The sequence below is a fragment of the Prinia subflava genome, chromosome 1 (assembly GCF_021018805.1).
Source record: "Prinia subflava isolate CZ2003 ecotype Zambia chromosome 1, Cam_Psub_1.2, whole genome shotgun sequence".
Classification (NCBI taxonomy): Eukaryota; Metazoa; Chordata; class Aves; order Passeriformes; family Cisticolidae; genus Prinia; species Prinia subflava.
The window spans coordinates 44,879,032-44,894,222 of NC_086247.1; the positions used below are offsets into that span (position 1 = coordinate 44,879,032).

General features: G+C 37.0%; 1 long non-coding RNA gene across 1 annotated transcript in view; it reads right to left on the reverse strand.

Annotated features, from left to right (window-relative positions):
* Positions 1-15,191, reverse strand: part of LOC134549481 (uncharacterized) — a 91,043-nt gene that overhangs the window by 1,044 nt on the left and 74,808 nt on the right. The gene's annotated exons all lie outside the window — the stretch shown is intronic.

The following is a 15,191-nucleotide window of genomic DNA, read 5'->3' on the forward strand; positions in this document are numbered from 1 at the left end:
AGTGTATCTTATTTTTATAGTACTGATACTTTGAAAACATTTTATGTCTAAACTCTTGGTACTGAGAAGTCAAAATTTCCCATTTTAGCAAGTACCTTGCAAATCTGATTTTACTCCACCATAAAGCTAAGAAGGAAAAAGGTGTTTCTCAGTTTCAATTGCTTGTCTTTTTTTGAAAAATATCATTTATGCAGAGCATTTTTATACAAAGCCTTTTTTTAACAAAAGGAAAGATTTTGTGCCATTTAAAAGCTTTTGACTAATACAGGTGAGAATAGAAGCAATGTTGAGTGTGAAAAAAATCACCAAATGCTCAAATTTTAAAAGCGAAAAATGGAAATGTTCAATAATAACAAAAAGAGGATCTTTTCTTAAAAAGACAGATTTTTTAATCTTTTGGTTTTTATTCCAGTGAAGCTTAAATAGGACCACAGATATTTCATGCACTGGAACTGCTTATTTTTTAAATGACCTGATGAAAATATATTAGTAGCATTTTAGGTGGACCTGTTCAAGCCAGGAAGGGAAACAATTGGTTCCCCATCTCCATCTTATTTCTCCAAATGTCACGATTCCATCTAGTGGACAGATTAACATAAAGTATATGTTATGTTGAATTTTCCTCAATTGCCAGTGCTTAATAAAAGTGGCATGGACACTGACAACTGAGTTTCTGTTTGCACCCAAGGAAATCCCAGCAAAGCTGAGAGCAACGTGAGCGATGAGTGTTAAGGAACATCCACCATGTGCACCATTCCTCAGCTGGTGATTTGAAACTCATTTAGGGTGTCTTGTTCTAGAAAGACAGGTACCTGTCAGGGAAAACTGGAGTTTTCTCCTTGGAATGGAGAATATAAAACCCCCTCCCTCAAAATCATTACAATTTTGCAATTAGGAGCTTTCAGGCAAAATAATGGGAATAGGAATAACAGTTGCTTATTAGGAATATTAAAAATACAAATGCAGTAATAATAATAAAAAAAAAGCAAGCAAACAAACAAAAGTCCTAGAAAACTCTGATTCCTGGTCAGGAATACGACCTGACACCCTGTCAGCCAGGGTGTTGGAAGGAGTCCAAATAAGTCCTCCTGGAGTGACAGATGTGGTTCTGTTGGAGTAGAGATGACCATGTAAACAGGTGGTGAGATGAGTCTGGTCTTCCTCCGAGAATCCAGTGGAAAAGAGGATGTCTGGGGTCTCTGTGTCCCCGTTTTTATCTGGGTGGGGAATGGTTGGCTCCTCCCCACTGGGTAGAACATCTCACAACGGGATGGTGTAATGTGTCATGTCATTGGTGAGCCTTAATGGCCAATTAACAGAAGATATCCCCTGGAGGGGTGGACAAAGTTGATAAAAGAGGTAAAAGAAACACTGCCCCACCTGGTTTTGACAGCTGGCCTATTATCAGAAGGCATCCACCCTCCTCCCCCCTGGAGTTACAAGAGATAAAGAAAAAAGAAACCATCTGCCAACTGCTTTCTAGAGACGAAATAGAATACACTTTTTTTTTGGTTACATAACCCAAGACATGGGGTTACAAGCACTCAGTCTGTACCAGCTTAATGCAGCTCTGTGAACTAAAAGAAAGCAACTACATTATGCAGAAAACTGCAGTAGAGGAACAAAAGACGTGGAAATATGAAAGGCTTGAAGAACTGTGGCTCAGTGGCCACAAATCTATCTTTGCAGAAGGCTATTTTGAGGCCTTTCTAGGAATGGTGTTGTACTGTGGTATTTTATCAATATTTCTCATATGGAGGTATAATTTACAGGAACCCTTGGCTAGGCACAGTAGGCTTAGCCAATCCATTTTCCAGGTGAATCTGCATGGGAACCCAAACAGAGAGGAAACAAAAGCTTGATATTCCTCCCTGATTTATGCTAACACTCTTGTTCACAAAGCACTGAAGCTTATCTCTTAACCAGTACCCATTGAAATGGGTACACAAAACAGATACAGACAGCACATTTTGGAAATCTAGATTCTAAAAAATCCTAGCTGAATGTTCAGAAGTGCCAATGACTGCAACTGCTGTTAATGGCTTTTAGAAAAAACAGGTCCTGAATTTAACATGTCATATTGCTGAATCTAGTGTTAAATGTGAATTTAATTTCTGAAATTTCTAGACATCAGCAAATATGCACCTGTTATGCCCAGAAGCAAAGAGCTCAGCACAGAGGAATACTGCTGTGATTCACAGCTACCCCTATTTACTTTTGCTTTATTTGTTGAAAACATTGAGAACATTGAAATCAAGCTGTATGAAACTGGAGATAGAAACTTTAATCCTTCCTTTTAGGTTTCTGGAGTTGATTTAAAATAGCATACAGGTTTAAAATGACAAAAAAAAAAAAAAAAAAAAAAAAAAAAAAAGATAGCTTAATCTTTGAATCATTCTGCCCTGTGCAGTAAACCTGGGATTACCCTCTGCAGAACAGAAGTCTTAAGTTCTTTGCCAGGAGAAAGCATCTTGCTCTTCACCTGCTTCAAGATTAATAATATCATTTCAACGAGATTAGAGCCATTAGTCTTCCTGACCTGACCCAAATTGTACAAATGGGATTTTAAAGACAGTGTCTGCTGAAAGATCCAGCAGAATGATGAGGTACACAGAATAGCTACCATGAGGAATCAGCAGTGATAGACTGTCAGTGCTATAAAGAAGATACCCTATTAAGTTTAGCTATTATCTCAGAAGAAGATTATAGGCATAGATCCTGACCTTTAATTAAATGGACAGCACAAAGACAGAAAGATAAACAAACGTGTGCAAAAAGTAGCAACTTTTACTGACTTAGTAGATAGTCTGCAGAGAAGGGGCAGTGACCAATGGGAGATTTTACAGATTGCTTTTTCTCTCAGTTGTTGATGAGACAAAAACTGATGATGACCACTGTTTGATCGAACAAAAGTTCTTGCTTATTGACTAAATAGCGATATAAGTCTGGATTTCCACAAGGAGAGGAGAGGAGATTCGAGGAGAGGAGATTCGAGGAGATTTGAGGAGATTCGAGGAGATTTGAGGAGAGGAGAGGAGAGGAGAGGAGAGGAGAGGAGAGGAGAGGAGAGGAGAGGAGAGGAGAGGAGAGGAGAGGAGAGGAGAGGAGAGGAGAGGAGAGGAGAGGAGAGGAGAGGAGAGGAGAGGAGAGGAGAGGAGAGGAGAGGAGAGGAGAGGAGAGGAGAGGAGAGGAGAGGAGAGGAGAGGAGAGGAGAGGAGAGGATTGTTTATGGTGGATCAGCACATATTTTGAAGGTGTGTTTGTTTTCACTCTCTAGAGAACTGTTTTACTTGATGTTCAATACTAATGAACAGTAGATAAGCTTTGGATTCACTTGTCCTGAATGTCACTTTCCTTGGGTCATAATATAGCAGGATAATATCCATTTCTTTGTACCTCACATTTTCTAAATACGGAAAAAAAAAACCACAATGAGAAAATGTTGGTGACTTCTGAAGGTGATACGAAGAAAAAATATCCATCAGTGTGTTTGGAATAAGTTTATTTCTAGAACTTCCATTATCCAAGGACACTCACATAAAGAATTATGTGCTTGTTCAGAATGCACTGTATCTTACGTTATGATTAATCTTAGGATAATGTTCTGTTCAAAGAATAAGCCCATGTATGAATGAGAATACAGCATAAGAAAATCTGTCAATTATTTGTAAACAATATGAAAAGAACTGTGGAGTTTTTATAATCGGTTATTGAGAAAGGACAAAACTGTTTTATTTAATAATACTTGAAATTAACTGCAAAAAAAGCTGAATCTATCGTGATTTTATCTTCTCCATCAAGAGAAACTAGAATTTAAACAATCTGGAATTCTTTATTTCAATCTATTTTAAGAATTTCTCCATTCCTCCGTTATAAAAGCTGCAATGTACAAAAGACCCTCTTGACTAAGAACTTTGAAGATGACATGACTGCAAATACTAATTCAATGAACTCTTAAGATGAAGGATTATATACACAACAGGAGAATATACAATTATTATTTTAGTTGACACATAATGCATGTTCTCAGCAGATTTAAAAAAAGTTCCACAAAAGCTAGAAAACAGATAACCAGCCAGCAACAAATTATGTATCTTAATGGAAGGTTCTATTTCTCTTAACACATTTATCCTGTTTAAAATTTTATTTTTATGAGGAAAGTCTAAGGCAATCCACTGAAACTTATTTTAGTTATTTGAATTAAAAAAGTGTCCCCAGGCATTGTGAAGAAAGCATACATTTCCCAATGTACTTATAGCGTACATGACTTAGGTGATTTTTCTTTTCCAACACACCAAGAAAATGCTACTTAAAGAAACCTGGAAGTTTTTGCCTCATCTACTAAAATTTAGCAAAATGTTGGTTTCTTGTATTTTTGGGTTCAGCTGTAACAACACTGGGTGCAGTGAATGGCATATCCTGCCCTGTGTGGCATATCCTACCTGTTATTTTACTATAAAAAGGAGTAGTGGTGGGTCCTGTAGCTCCAGCTGCAGTACTCAACACTTTCATCAGCTGAAGACTCAATTTTTGATTCCAGATCATGACTGAGATGACAGCTTGGTCAAACAATACAACTGTCTGTTATTGTAACCTAGTGGTTTTTATCCAACTTGGAAAATATTTATGGAGTATGAAACAAAATAACAGCAAAGACATGTGATATCACAGAATCTTTAAGGTTGGAGAAGACCTCTAAGACCACTGAATTTATCTGTAAACCCAGCACTGCCATGTTCACCACTAAACCAATCTGCAGGTAACTTCCACATGTTTTTTAACTCTTCTAGGGATAATGCTTCCAGGGCTATCCCCTGGATAGCCTATTCCAGTGCCTGACCACTCTTTTCAGTGAAGAAATTTTTCCTATGTCTAATCTAATCCTCCCATGGTAAACCTATTTAATATTTTTTTGCTGTAATTCAATGGAAGCTTTCACTTCTGGAAGCTTAACTTCAACTTTTGAACTGGTTATCTAAATCATTCATTGTAACAAGCCCCTGGTCATTCATTTCATTTACTTCCTAGTGAATAGCAGTTTTCTTAAAAAAATTGCAACATACTGAAAGCCTTTCCATTACAGAATCAGAAGCTGGGAATAGCAGAAACATCCTTAATTTAAGGTATTTGAATATCTAGGTAGATTAGCAAGATCTGTCTGAATTGTGCACTGTTCCAAATCTTTCACTTTATCATATATCAAATATGCACATGCAAACTTTTTTATGCATGATCTTATTCACATGATGGCAAACGATATTGACAGACAGATTCAATTATTCATGGTTAAAAGAGATTGTTAATAGCTGTTTTAAGAAACAACAAAATGTTATGTTGCACAGAAATCCAGGTTTTGAAAACAGTTACATTTGGTACTTATGGACCCTCTAAATACTCAATTAATTTTAAACAAACTACCTCCAAAAAAATCCCCAAATTAAAGATGGCTACTAAGATAGAAAAAAGGTATCTGAAATTTATATTTCATGCATTTTCCCATGAATACCTTTACTCAAGTAAATATTCACATTAGCCTTCATCAAGACACTTGGATAAGTAAATCTTTGCAAGATCAAGCTGCTATCTTGCTGACTATCTTAAAAATCAAGGACATTCAAGAAATGAGGGAACCAGAACAATGATTCCACGGTATTAAACATTAAATCAATGATCAAATATTAAATGGAGGATTACAGAAAATGACTAAGATGCATTGCTCTTAATTGTGTAAGTTATGGACCCAATTGCTAGTTTCATTTGCAAATGGGGAAATCGTTTACAAGGTTAATTGCAGTGTCACTTCACAGCCTCCAATTCTTTTTTCATGTTGTGCAAGGCAAGTGTGAGCAGATGGACAAGAATAACATCTGGCAGAGAGATGTGGGATCAGCGCTACTGACAGCCTTGACTGATTTCCTTTGGTGTGCACATAAAATAATTGGTGACAGAAAGTGCAGTCAGAAGTAAAGTTCCAAGCCTAAAGAGAATCTTTGTTGATGCTATTAGAGGACAAACTACCTTCTGTAACCCTCATTGACAAAGTCTGGAAGACCTTAAGTGTCTTGCAAAAAATGTGGTGATAATTAGCTTTCGTACAATATGTGGGCTTAAAATGAGTGATATTCTTGTGCAATTTTGTTCATACACTTTTACTTTGATCTCTAAAACTACAAAGGCTCTATTTAAGCTGCATTTGTGAAAAGGTGTGTATGTGAACCAACTGTAAGGTTCTTCCTTTTCATCTATATGTAACTGTGTTAAAATATGGCCGATACTGTGGACCACAGATCTGCAAACCTGTAGGATGCACAGTACTGTATTCCAAGTTCTTACAATTATTAACTATTCTTTTTAAGCTCTTTTAATATATTTGTAAAATAGGGATTTAGATGATGTAATTTTGAAACCACTCTCCAATATCTTGAAGGGGTTGTGGCAATGATAAAGGGTCATTGGTTTTGCACAAAAGAATAAATGTAGCAGCTGTCTTCAACAAATGCCAGAAAAAAGATATGGGGAATTACAGGCTAGACAATCTTACTTCAGCTTCTGGAAATCATATACTCATGGAAGTCATTTCCAGGCCAAAGAAAGAAAAAATTTGTGTGGAAGTTAATAGCACGGACTTGTTGTGGAGAAATCATTCTTCATCATGAAGTTACCTTTTGCCTCATCCTTCAGTCTGTCCGCTCCAGGCCTGCTCTTGTGGTTATCACCTGCATCCCCAGTCTGACGTAATTTAGAAACCCAAGGAAGATGAACTGTGTCTCCTCTGTTTGTTTTTGGATTGGGTTTTTTTTGTGTGTTTGTTTGTTTGTTTTTCAGAGAGATATTTCACAGGATAGATCCCAAGATATATCCCTGAGGATTTATTTAGGAATGGACTTCCAGGCAGAATATGAAATATTAGCAATTTTGCCTTAGATGCTGATGATCCAGCCAGTTTTCACCCTTCTGTTGGACAACTCAAGTAGACCATAGCATCCCAAGCTGATTGCAAGGATATTCTTGCTTCTTTTTGCAGAACTTGACATAAATATATATATATGTAAATAATTTATTTCTAATCTTGACTTAATCATTTGGACTAGAGTGATTCTAGGTTATTTTTGGAAACTGGTATAAAAACATAATTGCTTTGCATAACTCCATCTTTGCATCTCATGTAAAGAAAATTGCTTTTCAGATTGGTTTTCAAAGTGACCAACCACTTCTCTGTATATATATTTATATATATAATACTTCAAATGAATGCACTTATTTTTACAATAAAAACAGGAAACTCAATGAATCATTTAAAATCTTGTTTGGTCAAATTTCTATTGCACAAATTGCTATTTGATTCCCTACCCTTCAAATAAAACTAACATTATTAAATGTTTTTACACTTCTCTCCTTAGATTCTGAGGTCTCAAAAAGTTTATGGGTGGCTAAATTTCACTTCTTTCACCTGTTCTAATTTCTGTCTGGATTTGCTTTGATAACCCTTAAAACGTGATGTTACCGCCAGATTAAAATATCTCATTATGAACACTGTTGTGCCTTTCTGGTAACAAGAGAACTATGTCTGTGCTTTTACTTTTTTTAGTATTTTGTGTTTTCTCTTTTCCTGTCTTTTCTCAAGGTAGGGAATGATTTCCCAGTCATCAATCACAATGTAGAGTGTACTGCATGCACATGACACATGGAAGAGGATGTTCAGAGTTGAGCTCACGCCTGGTCTTGGTATTCCTCCTACAAAGTACAAATAAAGTTGTCTCTGTCTTGTCAAAATAAGAAACATTGTGTGCAACACATGTAATTATTTATCATCAACATTATAATCACTGGGAGCAAGCCAGTTACAAAAGAGCTTCTCCTCATTATGTTGCTTCAACCTATATCCTTCTCCCTATAAGGGATACCCAGCAAGGGGATTTGATGTATTTAGCCAAGTAAAAAGGATGTTACTAAACAATTTATTCCTTTCCTCTCACACTGTCAAATTTTTTTTGCAGACAAATCTGTATGTACAATATAGATTATTTTTCTATATTTTCACACTTTCTGTTACAAGTGTTGTATGAATACTAAACTCCAAAAAAAAACCAAAAACCAAAAACCAAAAACCAAAAAACCAAAAAACCAACAAAAACAAAAAACCAACAAAAGTTTGCAGCAGAAACGTGAACAGGTTTATTTTTATAACTTGGAGCAGAGGAGAATGGGTGCATAAGGAAGGTAAATTTGAGTAGTTTAAGGAATAGGTTAGATTCTGCCATATTTGCTGAAGAGTGACTGAGAATTGCAATAGTTGGAAGTTTCTTCTTCTGTGTTTCCACGACTAACAAGATCTGTTTGAATCTTTCACTGTAGTATCAGTTACTATAATAATACTAATTTTTGGTGTCATAGTAGCCGATAGAAATTTCTAGTTTGTCTTCTCTCCCTCACTTTTTCCTTATACTGTTTTAATATTCCCAGGGCAGCAACATTTTTTTTTCCTATGTTGGAAACCGCAGCACAGTGCTGGAGTAGATTTTTCTCAGGACCATGATAAGTTTCCTCCTGGGACATGCAAGATATCCCCTGCAGAGCTTTGATTCTTCACAGGGGAAGACAGAATGTGCAGGAGTCAGAAAACAACATGACTCCCAGCCTTCTTGTCTCCCTGTAATTTCTGTCATGCTGCTATAGGAAGGGGCTAGAAAAACGTGGTCATGAAATTCTCTGGATTAAAATGAAAAATAATGCACATAAAGTTGCAATGATAACATTCTTGACAAAATCAGTGGACATTTCTTGAACCAGGCAATTAGAGACCTCAAGATTTGAGACAGTCTGATTACATTTTGAGAAGTGTTGGAGGCATTATTCCAGATAAAACTGACAATTGGAAGTGCAATAAAGCAGTGATATTACTAACTCTTACAACAGGGGAAAAAAACACAACAAAATACCATGTAGTAAATATCTATTTTTAAAATGGGAACAAACAAAATGAAGGAGAAAGAAATCAAAATTCATGGTCAAATAGGAAAAGACATGTATGGTGCATGAGAATGATCATCATTTCCATAGAGGATCTTTGGTATAAACCACAAATTAGGCATGAATTTAAAAGAATTCAAAAAAACTAATGTGATCAAACAAAATTATTAAAAAATTATTACAACCACAGACATCTTGGAGAAAGAAAAAGCTGTGTCTTGATGGAGAAAACTGAAAAGAATTAACTTTGAAAAGTTAAAACCAGAAGTATAATAGTGTTCCTGAGTAAAGATTTTTATAGGCAGCTCCCTCATCCTAACATACTTTAGAACACCACAGAAGCATAAGTTGAAAGTATGAAGCACTAGGTTGTGAAGCTTGTAAATTATGATACTATAAAAGGACTTAGACTTTGCAAGACTAATTAACATTTTTCATTGGTTTACTCAGAAGGATTTTGGGAGGTTGTCACACTGATGATTTCTCCTTGTATTTACAATAATGAACTGTGTAAAACTGAAATGTTGGAAGAAATGGCTTTGCAACAAATTGCTCAACTTTAAGCAGTTGCCAAGTTTTTTCCAGAAACTTCAATTTAAGATTAAAAAAAACTCTCTATAGATCATAATCTGCTGTTTACCTTGGATTTAACATAAGGAAAGACATCAGTTTTTTAAAATAAGTTACTTTTACAAAGATTGTCATACCCAACACAACAGATGAAGGAGGACCCACAGAGGGAAAGCTGGAAATCATGACCACAAAATTACTGAGAGTCATAACAGCATCAAAAGTGACCACAAAACTCTGTAGGCAGTTGTCAAGGGCATGAGGATCCATCTGGTCTCCTCAGTCCTGCCACGGAGGGGAAGAGGAGAAGGGCACTGATAGAACCAGTTAATAATTGGTTGCAGAACTGGTGCTACCTGTGTGCTAATGAACTTAGTATGGAGAACACTGAGTTAGAGATCTGAATTGAGTTTGCAGAGCTATAAACTTCTTGGGCTCATGGAGGCATGGTGGAAGGCTCCCAGGAGTGGAGTGTTGCCAGGGAGGGATACAGGCTCTATAGGAAGTACAGGAAGGGAAGACAAGGAATGAGGATTGTCAGTAATGTGACAATCCACCTGGAGTGCATGGAGCTCTCCCTGAGGATGGACAAGAGAGAATATAGGTTAGGACTAAAGAGAGGACAGGCAAAGGTGACATGATAATGGGTGTCTGCTAGAGATTGTATGACCAGGAAGAACAAAAGGAGGCAAAAATGAGGAGCAAAATCACATTCACAGCCCATGGTCCTGATCAACCATCTGATACCTGTTGGAGGGTCACACAGCAGAACATCAGGAATTCTGAAGGTTCTTGGAGTGCACTGATGACAAATTCCACCTCCAACTGAGGACTGAGGAGCCAATGAAATGTGTTCTGTTTGACTCCATACACATCAAAATGTGAGACTGGCTGGGGAAGTGAACATCAAAGGTGATTTGGCTGCACGACCATGAGTTTGTGAAGTTCAGGATACTGAGGACGGGGATGAAAGTGAAAAGCAAGCTTACAGCCCTGGACTTCAGGAGAGAAGACTTGATCTCTTCAAAGAGATCAAGATTGGAAGATACCCATGGGATAAGGCCTTGGAGGGAAGAGGAGCCCAAGAAATCTGGTTAGTATTCAAATATCACCTCCTCCAAGCTCAAGAGAGCTCCATGACAAAGAATATGATGTCAGTTGAAAATACTAGGAAGCCTGCACAAATGAAAAAGGAACTCCCCAGACAAACTCAAACACAAAAAGAAAGCCTACAGAGGATAGAAGCAAGAACAGGTAACCTGGGAGGAATACAGAAGCATCCAGAGATAAAGTTATGAAAACTAAAGTTCAGATGGAATTGAATCTTTGCAGGCATGTCAAAGACTACAAGAAAGGCTTCTCTAAATATATAAGCAACAAAAGGAGAAATAGGGAAAATGTGGGCCCATTGCTGGAGACATGGGACCTGGTTACACAGAAAGTAGAAATGGAGGCAGAACTGTAATGGCTTCTTTGGTTCCATTTGAACATCAGAAAACACTTTTTTACTGGGTGACTGAGCACTGGTTCAGGTTGCCATTGGAGATTCCAGAGTTTCTACCATTAGAGACTCTGGAATCCAAGGAGGGTTCCAGAGTCTCCTCCCTATCTCTGAACAGCCCTGCTTGAGCAGGGAGGTTGGACAAGATGATCTAAGAGAGGTCTTTTCCAGCCTCAACCATGGTGTGATTCTGTGAAAAGGTTCTGTAATAGGATAGATAAAGAAATTCCTAAGTGGTCAGTCAAGGGATGAACGGTCATACAAAACTTATAACAAAAGTGAAATATTTGGAGTTCATCTAAAAGAGATAGGAAGTTCTTGTAGAAGGATCTCAGAGATACTGTGTGGCTGAATGACATTATGATAAAGCAGAAAATATTTATTCAAGTTCATCATGAAGGACAAGAAAATTAGTTATGTGGAATTTTTACCTAGCTCTACACAAACATTAACTTCTTCCCACAGTTTGCTAGGATCAGAATATACAAGTGGAATGTATAGGCTCTTCAAACAGTGCTCACAGACTCCTTTTAGCCACATTAGTGGGACAAATCAGATAGGAAAATGCCTACAGCAATTCACACAAACCCCAATCTCTTCAAGCAGGCCAAAAGTCCTGAAAAGGTTGAACATTAATTTTTTGAATAGCAGTGTCTTTGGGTGAAAGATACAGTGACTGTGATTGCCTTGCTTATGAACCTGATTTCTACCGAAGTCAAAACAAACACAAGAAATATCTGTTCATAAGTTCACCACCTACATGGCACTAGACAATGGATCCAATGCTAACATGCTTTATGAGCAATCGCCCTAAATCTAATTAATTACACAGATAATAACCCTCATTTTTTCATGACATAAAAGGTTGAAGGATCTTCTATCCCACTTTAGTTTTGATAAACCAAATATTATTTTCCATGGATGTTTTCACTTCACTTTGTGTATCAAGCGACACCAGTTTTTGGAGTGAAATCTGCTCTAGAAAAACATAATTTTGGAAGAGATTCTGTAGAAGATGCATGTGTGCTTCATTAATTTTTGGGGCTACTGCCAAGAATCTGTTCAGTGTAGAAAAATATTAGGAAATAAGCTAGAGGATTTTAAGCACTCTATAGATGGGGGATTGACACTTTTGCTACTGTATGTATACCAGCCTTTTCATATGTACCATCCTAGCATAGGTTGACCAAGATTATTTTTATTATTTTTGCTCTTATGGTATCAGGTTAAAAAAATCCACACCAAACAAACAAACAAACAAACGTCTTACTTTCACAAAGTCGAATTACAAATGATGATGTTACCTGATGATTTTGAATCCCACCTCACAGGAACTGTGTCCTCCTTCCCTGTTTTGTTGAAGTCAATAAGTATTCTTACTAAACTGTCTATGAATTTGCAGCCTTAATTAAGTCAGGATGTCAAATGTTACCCACAGGTTGTGACTGGATCCTTTCAGCAAATAGAAGAAGAGTTAAAGTTTCACTGCTGCAGGTAGCATTGTGCTAGACAAGAGAACAGAGAACGATTACATTGCTTGTCAATAGTATGTGTTCTAGAAAAATCAAAAATTCAACTTTTCATTGGAGGTCATTTTAGCTAGCATCAGTCCATTATTGAATGAAGCAGCCAGAAACACAGACACGAGACTCTCATTATGAAATGAAAGCTTAAAAGGAGTTGTGGACTTGTCTATTGTTCATAAATTTTGCTCACTTATCCAATTCAGAAGAGGTATATACTTTATACTTTGACATATCAAGCTAAAAGTAATTTGCCTGTGGGAATCTGCAAACATTTCTTGTAAAGTTCTTTCAGCACAGCAATTATAATGGCAGGTAATGTGGTATTTTGGAGCCTTCTCAGGAAAAGAATTTTCAGTCAGTGTCAAATGGACACTTGTCAAGCCAAGATGAATGTGCATACTTAAAAGAAAGTCATTCATCTACCTTGATAACTTCTGTAGGCTGAACAAATTCAATATGCTTCAGATATGATAGTTCAAGTAAATTTGTGAAGCACCATATGGAAGAAGTGAACACCTGCTGCAAGGTGTCACCTAGCAATATTGCATGTGTCTGACGGAAGATTGCTGACATAATTCACAGAAGGGACAGAGTTTGTCTCCTACAGATAAAGAAATGATGGTAGTGTGACTCACAGGGGACTTGCAAAAAAGAGCAGATCCAAAATCTGTCACTTTTAGTAAAGTACCTCAACAACTGCAGTTGCCATTTTTTGCAAGGTACTTGTTTAAACTGTTGTCAGCTCTGTTGTCACCCCCTTTGGCTTTATGGGGGTGAAGGACATACTTTTCCTGTGGCATATGATCAGTTGCTTCAGAAATTACACTGAAGCCTTCCCAGTACAGTGTTTCTTTTCCTTGCTTATACAGCCTCATTACATTCACATTGATGTGATAAAGAAGTGTTATGATAGAGAATGCAGAATAATACCCTATTTTATGAGTCATTAGCAAAGTTCTGTGCTCCTGAAAAGTAACAGAAATGCAAAAATCTACCTGCACAATATGATAATGGTAACTAAAATGAAAGTGTTATCACACAGGAATTAATCACATAGAGGGCATAGAGGTCCCCAGAGAGAGGAAGTAGAGGGAGAAGGAACACAGTTCACTCAGGATGCTTTATTCTGAGAGAATGGGCAACACAATAAGAGAGAGGATAATTACTGTTCCTGTATTTTCATAGTGAAGAAGAAGAGACATATTTGTTTAAATAAGTAGGGGAAAAAAAGTCTTTTATTTTTAGGAAAAGCATGAAAAACATTTGCACATAGGGCAAAGCACAGTCCAGCATTAAGAATAGCATCTGAATATTGTTTCCATATGATAGTTTATGGGGAGGATTTTTCTTTCTTTTAGCTGTGCATATCAAGCTTGGCAAGAATTTATATGAGAGCAAGTAAAGAAAAAAAAATAGACTAGAGGAAGATGACAAAGGAAAATGGTGCTCCCACTGTTCATTCCAGGTTTTGTTCTTTAGTTAGATTTACATTAAAAAAAGAAGAAAAAAAAAGCTCTAGGCTCTCCTACTTAATCATTTAATGGTATTCTACATCTAGCAGGCTTAAAAACCCCAAACATCCAGCATGAACAAATCAGCTCAGGCTAGTCAGCCAGTGAATGACATAAACCCCAGTACTTTCGTTAAGAGTTGTCTCCTAAAAAATAGCACACTTCTCTCTGAAAAATCCTTATACACAAATGGCTTTGGCCCTGTTCCTGGAATGTCCCTGAATAAAATCCAGTCATACAGAACCAGGAGTACTTACAAAGCACATCCTGCTGGCAGCATGTATGCTGGTAGGTGACAGAGAAGCTCTTGGACAATCAGGTCTCTGATTTAGGACTAGAGAGACAATGACTAGCAAGTATGAATATTCAGCATAGATCCCACTAGACAAGCACCCTGCTTGGTCTTTTGTCTTCTATGCATGACTAACTTTAATCTGTAGTGATAAATTATGCATTGTAGTAACCTAGTGTTTAAAAGGCTCTGGACAGCAGGGGCCAGATCTAAAAGCGAAGCTGACGTAACTGCAGCAATTAAATATCAGTGATACAAAACTGACTCAGAATTTTCAGTGTGATCATCATCAGCTGGTAACAGAGCACCAACAACCTAACCTCTTAAAAACTGAGAAAACTACCAACCACTAGAGACCTGTTTATGAGAAAAGAGCTGGATCTTGCATTGCTCTTTCCTGACTATTTCTATGTTGGCCACATTTACCTACTATATTGCACAACCATTTTCTTTAATTTCTTTTCTTCTTATTGAAAAACTCTAGTTTAATTAATTTTCATACCTTTTCATGCATGATTGTAAGTGTATTTGTATATATGCGGATGTGTCTGTCAGAAGATATTACTGTGAGGTAAATATGCATGACTGCTTAATTCCAGGGAAATAACCTATGCATCATCTGGCAAGGCTAAGTGCACACAGGTTATTATGAACCCTGCAGCTACATTAATTTAGTAAAGTTTTCATAGATGTGTGTCTACATAAACGAGGAAACTATTTCTTTCCCCTTTGTCTTGCTTTTGTTTTGCAATTGCATCCCTTCTGTGTCTACATAATGAAGGCCCATTTATAGAAAGAATGAAAAGCTGCAATGAGTCACC